Source organism: Nicotiana tabacum, chromosome 17 (genome assembly GCF_000715075.1).
Source record: "Nicotiana tabacum cultivar K326 chromosome 17, ASM71507v2, whole genome shotgun sequence".
NCBI lineage: Eukaryota > Viridiplantae > Streptophyta > Magnoliopsida > Solanales > Solanaceae > Nicotiana > Nicotiana tabacum.
The window spans coordinates 94,040,879-94,048,324 of record NC_134096.1 but is presented as its reverse complement, the minus strand read 5'-3'; positions in this window follow the sequence as shown (position 1 = coordinate 94,048,324).

Genomic DNA, 7,446 nt, shown 5'->3' with positions numbered 1-7,446 from the left:
AAAGGCGCTCTAATTCAGTACTAAATCGTATAATGTGTGTGCACTATCTGTCCCATACCTACAGTCCAGAAGGCCTTGGACCTACTATTTGGGTGGTTCTACACTTCACCTAGGTTGCTCAAAATGATAGAAATAATCGTACATTCAAAACAAATAGGAATGTACATAAAGACAATTAAAGGCCCAAGTTAGTTCCCACACATAGGCAATAAATGCACGCGGCAGAATAAGCAATACATATTTTAGGGAATTAAGACGCATTAAAGTCGTTAAGTCCTATAGGCATGATCTCTATATGATTCTAGTATTATACAGGCAGTGCTTGCGGTTTCTGGACTAACGAATCTGCAGATGACGGGTTTTATAAACTTGTAGACATGGTCTCTAAATTATTTACGCAATGAGGCAGTAAAGCAGTTTGAAGGCTTAGAGTTAACAACGTTTGATTTATAGACATGCTTTTTTACGAGGGATAATATCCCATAGGTGGGATTTGACAATTGATATTAATTTTATAATACTTTATTCCTATAGGCATATCATCTAGGCGGGGCAGTGTAATGAAAATAACAGAAGTAGTCGATTAATTAATTAGTTAAGACCCTATAGTCATGATATCTAGATGAGTGTTAACAAAGGCATGTATTATTCCATCCTATAGGCATGTTGTCTAACAACTAAACAAGTAGTTATTGGTGTTTGGTTCCTGTAGACATGTTGTCTAATAGTGCACAGCAATAGACATGGAAACAAGTACAACACTTACTTAAACTAACATGCCTTGCATAGTGTACATGTATTAGATAAGTTAACTGAAGTGTGTGATTTCCTATATGCATGGCTTCTATGTGTATATAGAATTAAAGCATATCGAACAAGGTAGCAATCACAGCAGATAGATCTTATAGGCATGCTCTCTACCCATTTATGCGAGCATTAGAAGATACCTGTTTCCCTACAATTTCATTAACACCCTAGTTGTTTGTTTATAAATTATTACAAGCCTACATTAAAATAATTTCAAGCTCAAAAGAATGATCACAAGACCAACTAAAATCACCACAGGCCCAACGTAAATACATAATACCCAGCGGCGGATTTTAGGCCTTCAACTAAGCTTGGATCCTTAGGTGATGAACAGACCCACACTCTAGGTGGTTATTACTGAATATCCAACTTGCCCAACAGCTAGGCCCAAACCATAAGACCATTTCCTTGCTTTCCCATGGAATACTTAAATAGCCATAACGACAAGCTAAGTACTAGGTCAGCTAAACAAACTTTAAGACTTAGGGACTTTATCCCTTAACACTATAGCTGATAGAGAGTAGAGGTTTCCAGACCAAGACACACAAATGAGGCTACACAAAATCCCTTACAGGCACATATGGTGTAGATAGAAACAAGCTCTCAACAACAGGTTTAAACATCACAGGACAACAAAAGCATAAATTCAAGGTAGGCATGATTCCAAACTAATCTCAATAGGACTCTAGATGTATGATTCTTGACATGGAGTCCAAGAGTCATAATCGGAACAAACAAATGGGAAAGAGTCTCACAAGTAAAACTTTGACAAGAGAGCCTAATGATCACAACTAACTTGTAGAACTTAACATGTGAAATGGTCAGGCAAATAACAGGAAGGTTCTAAATCCAACATGTAAGCATCCATGACAAATGAGAATAAGCTAATCTTCAGATTAGTAAGGCAAATATACTTCACATGAAGAGGGCTAAGACTTATTCTAGTTGACATAGGGAGAATAGACTAGACATATATTAGAATTCACCCTAGGAGTCTTAAGCAGTCAGTGAGCACACACCATTAGAGCAAAGAAACAAGTCTTCTTGGGAATGGTGACAATATTGGCATAGGGAATCCATATAATCACAAGGTGATTTCAGGGAGGTAACAGGTTGTACATGAAAGTCTTAGCAAACACACATTCAAATAAATTCTGGGCATGCATTAATTCCCTAAGAGGATCTAAGTCATGGATTCATAATAAACAACAGACCTTAAGTAATCAGTTATACTTAAACATAAAGATGAGAGATCAATTAGGTTGGACACTTATAATGGACATGTATTAAGGCTAATAGTGGCAAAAGAACATATTAGGCTAAGCATTTAGACAACATTGTCACATGATTTGCAGAGAAACAACAAGTTATGTATAAGGATTCAACATGAAGAGAGTAATTCTGAGCAAGGACATAGTTTCCTAAGGGTTTTAGTACAAGAAATCAAAACATGTGCAATAAGCATCAATCAGGTTTTAATTACGAATTAGGCAGACATCATGAATCAACATAGCAAGCCACATATGAGTTAAAATAAAGACCTGAAAAGAATTGAAGCTAGTGGAACTACATAGTAGTACTAAACAAGCAAAATTATATACGAAGTGGCATAATATCGAAATTAACTCAGGGAAATCCAAGTAGCACTAGTGCACATAACATAAATACAAACAGAAAGAAATAGAATTGCGAGAGTATAAGGTACTAACCAGTTGCAAATAAAGCGAATAAAGAATGAGAAACTCAAAACCTCAGGAATAGCAACAATTGGAGAAGAATAATGAAACCTCAAACCTCCAGTGCTTCAGAGTTCACAAGAGCATCGAAGTAGGCTCCGAGCAATGTTTGCACTGGACGAGGCTAATGAACAGATTCTGGTGGCCTTGGCTTTCAGCCAGCCAAAATCAAAGTCTTAGAATAGTATAGAATGAGTGAGAGTGAGAGAATAGTGGTAGTAATAATAGTTAATTCATAAAAAAATCCCTCCTTTAGGGAAGACGGGAAAATGATTTATATAGTATTGAATCAGGCAAGTAAACAAGGAAAGAAATCAAGTAAACATGAATAAAAAGAGTAAAAATATCACATGTGATCAGTAAGTAACCGTAAAGAAAAGAAATCAAACTCTAACCCCTAGTTAGGGTTTAATACTCTAAAATGGTCCAACTGGTATGAAGAATCAAGCCCTTTTTCATGTACATGGACGGAATATTATCCACATCTCCAAGATTAAGGTTGACTCCAGTCCGATATAGATATGGTATTTGCCAAAATTGGGCAAATACCTAAGTAATATCATAAACATGTGACTAGTAGCGGAGAAACATAGATATAGTAAGCAATTATGATGGAATCCCATTATCAACGGGATTAAGAGAGGGAATTAAGAGAGAGGCGGCTAGGGTTCTTCAGAAGAGAGAAGAAGAGTTGAGAGGGAATTAACGAAGATGAGGCTAGGGTTTGGGGCGTATGTAATTAAAAAGGTGGGATTATCGTGGACTGTTGATCTTGAGAGATCAACGGTCTGGATTAAAGAATAGGCGGGGCGGGTCGTTTGAAGTGGGTCATGACCGGGTCATTCACTGGGGTCATTTGGATTGGGCTTTGGGGTTATTGGGCTGGCTTGGCGTGTGGTCTGATAGATTGAGTCCGAAATTATCTCCAAATTGGGCTACAAATTAAATACACAAAAAATAGTTTATAAGAGGTAATTAACAAATAATAAAAATATTATTTATGTAGTAAGATGCCTTTAAAATAACAGTTTAACATTATACAAATATAAAATTCTATTTGCCATAAATAATACAATAAAATGTAATTATGCGCAACATGTAGACTATTACTGCAAAATTATGTAAAATAGTTTTAAAATACAAATATAAATATATAAAATAAAGTAAAATATTATAAAACATATATGTGGATGCAAATAACAAATTTAGATGATTAAGTAATCACAAAATAATTTAAAGGGGGAATTACTACATATTCAAGTAATTAAAATGCAAGAAAATCCATTTTAAAGCTTCGAAATTATGAAAAGTCATGAAAAATACTTATATGAACCCTGTAAATTAGGTAATAATGAAAAATAAAGTATATGTGATACTTATAAAAATATGAGGGCAAAATTAGGTATCAACACATCTTAATTTGGTTGTACCCGGAATAAGCATCAAGGAAACTCATTAACTCGTGCCCGCCCGTAGCATCAATCATTTGGTTGATGTTTAGCAGTGGGAATGAGTCTTTCGGGCATGCCTTATTCAAATCTTTATAACCTACACACATGCGAAATTTATTGTTCTTCTTAGGAACTACTACTACATTAGCTAGCCAGTCTGGATACTTTACCTCTCGAATTGAACCGATATTGAGTAAGCGGGTTACCTCTTCTTTGACGAATTTGTTCTTGGCTTCCGCAATAGGGCGTTTCTTTTGTCTTACCATAGGGATGTTGGGATCCAAGCTTAGCTTGTGTACGGCCACCTCCGTTGGGATATCTGTCATGTCCGCATGCGACCAAGCAAAATAATCGGCATTAAATTTAAGAAATTCAATAAAGCCGGACCTGAGCTCGGGGTAAAGTCTTGTCCCCACGTGGAATTTCTTTTCTAAGAACTCTTCAAACAATGCAACTTGCTCGAGCTCTTCCGCTGTGGATTTTGTTGCATCTGTCTCTTCTGGTACCTAGAAATACCTTGGTACTTGATAAGATCCCGACACCTCTAACTCTGGGCTAACTTCATTCGATTCGGGAGCGGGCGCTGGTTCCTATAGTTGCTATGCCGCGTGTTCCTTCCCTTTGCTACTGGAAATCGAAATTGCAGTCATCTCCCTTATTGTCGGTTGATAGCCCGTTATCTGTTTGATTCCCTCGGGCATTAGAAATTTTAGCAGTTGATGATACGTTGACAGTACAACTCTCATCTCGTGCAACCATGGTCTTCCCGGAATAATATTATATCCCGTGTCACCATCTACCACTTCAAAAAGAGTCATTTTCATCACCCTCTCGGCGTTCGTGGGAAACAAGATGTCTCCCTGGGTTGTCACACTCGCAAAGTTGAATCTGGCGAGGAGTTTTGTGGTCGGAATGATGCTTCCGATGAGTTTAGCTTGCTCCTATACTCTCTATTGTATAATGTATCCGTCAGTGTCTTCCTCCGTGAAAGTGATGTCGTCTTCAACAACTTCCCGGAGTCTCTTGTTATGGGTTATTCATACCTTCGTCTTTTTTGCCGCCGAGAAGGTGACCCCGTTAATTTCATTCCCCCCGAAGATCATATTGATCATTTGTCGATGAGGATATTCTCCTGCCTTCGATGGTTCCGTGTTATCCCGGTTGCGACCGTAGTTGTTCTTGTCCCGATCACTTAAGAATTCTCTAAGATGCCCATTCTTTAACAGTGTTGCCACTTCTTCCCGGAGATATCGGTTGTCCACAGTCCGATGGCTATTCATCCCATGGTATTCACACCACAAGTTGGGATCCATATGGCTGTGATCAGATCTCATCGTCTTCGGGAACCGTGCTTCTTTGACGTTTCTTGATCACGTCCATAACACACCTCAATAAGAGATATGACACGGTCGTATGCAATAATAATTACCCAAATATGAGACGGGGTCGAATCCACTGAGAGTTATGATGGGAGTTAGGAGTATATATTTGAACCAAGCAAATGAGTTATCTAAGATTGCACTTCCACAACAAGGTTTTGTTTCCTATTTCTACTGTTACTTTAATGAATGCAAGATAAAGAAAATAAATTCTAGATAAATGTTTTGAGGGTTTTTTTTCAATTGGATTAAAGGCCTAGGGTTGTGACCATAACCTAGGTGTTTGCATAATGGGATAAAGATGTTAATTCTTGTTTTGTTGATTGGGGTGTCTTATAGCTCTCAGTTCTACGTTACCCACTCAATACCTCTTGGTCAGAGAGTGATTTTTCCCAATTTGCCTTTCTCTAGTCCAAATAGGTATCAACCAAAATATTTGATAAGATAAAGTCGGGTTATTACTATCTCTAGGTTGAACCCTTTAATTAGGTTAATCAATCTCTTAATTAACCCAATTCCTTATTAGCTAAGTTATCCTAAACTAGATCTCTCTTTCTCAAGTAGAGACTATGTCAAATAGGCATGAATCAATGTTTGCAACCATTAATTCTAAAATTTAGGCATGAACTAAGCTAAATAATCAACACCCAAACATAAACAAGAACTAAATTAGATACCCATAAGGTTTACACACTAGGGTTGGGTCACAACCCAAGTAAAAGTCTAGCTGCTCATAATAGAAATTGCATTAAAATAGAGAAGAAAAGCTAATTAAACTCATAATGGAAGATTAAAATAATGAAATATAATGTAAAACTTCCTAAAGTAGTAAAGAAAAACGGCTACAGCAGCTTTAGATGTTTAAACCTGACCTAATTTTCTGAAACTCGTCTATTTATACAGGGCCAAAAATCTCGGACAAAAATGTCCCTCGGGGGGTTTTGCGACCGCACAATTCCATGTGCGGTCTGCAGATTTCTTCAACTGGTAGGAAGTGGAGTTTTGCGGCCGCACATTTCTGAACTGCGGCCGCGAGGCAATCTTCTGTGGCCACATAATTCTTGTGCGGTCCGCAATTCACAAAGGCTCATGGACTTGGTATTTTTGCATACTCTCTGATCTTTGACTCTTAGCCCAGTTTTTGAGTCGAATTTCATCTCGGGAGACCAAACTTCCAACATTCCTAATATTTTGCACAATTTCATTAGTTTCAGGAACATAATTCAATACTAGAACAAAAGATAAAAGGTGCTAATAAGCAGTCAAAATCCCCACTTATCATTTCTCATGGCTGATACCAACTCTACTACACTGACGTTGAATTTTACAGCTTGGGGTAGGAAGGATCCCGCGCACCTGACGCTTCTATGTCCTGCAATGACCTATTGTTCCGACTACGATCAACACCTCTGTCGATGGAGAACCTGTCCGCTGATCGAAAGCCTCTGTTGCGGCCTTCGATCCGTTCGTAGGGCAAAAATCGGCCCCTCAAAGATCATTTGTCTGTGTCGAGATCGTCTTTTGATTTTTCTCTGTTCTTATTCCGTCCTTTTGTCGACGATGGGAAGCCAACTTGATTATCTTCGATCCTTATCTTTGATTCGTACTGGTTGTGGACATCAGCACAAGTCGTTGATTGAAACTCAAGCAGGCATTCCTTCAATTTCCCTTGGTGAATGCTTCAGCTCATCCGGAACAGTCGGGAGCAACATTCTTTCCTTTTGGAATCAGATAACGAATGGTCGCAACAACTCAGATTCTCCTTGTGCAATTCTGAATATGTAGGCCTTTCGGGCCTGCACTTTTCTGGCCCAGCGTGAGCCTTAATAAAAGAGTCTGCGAGCATCTTAAAGGAATCTATGGAATACTCGGGTAACAATGAATACCACGTCAAGGCTCCCTTCGTGAGAGTCTCTTCAAATTTCTTCAGCAAAACAGATTCAATTTCGTGAGGAGCTAAATCATTCCCCTTCACCGCCGTTGTATAGGTGGTAATATGCTCTTGAGGGTCTGAAGTCCCGTCACACTTTGGCATATCAGGCATTTTAAATCGCTTCTGGATTAATTCTGGTG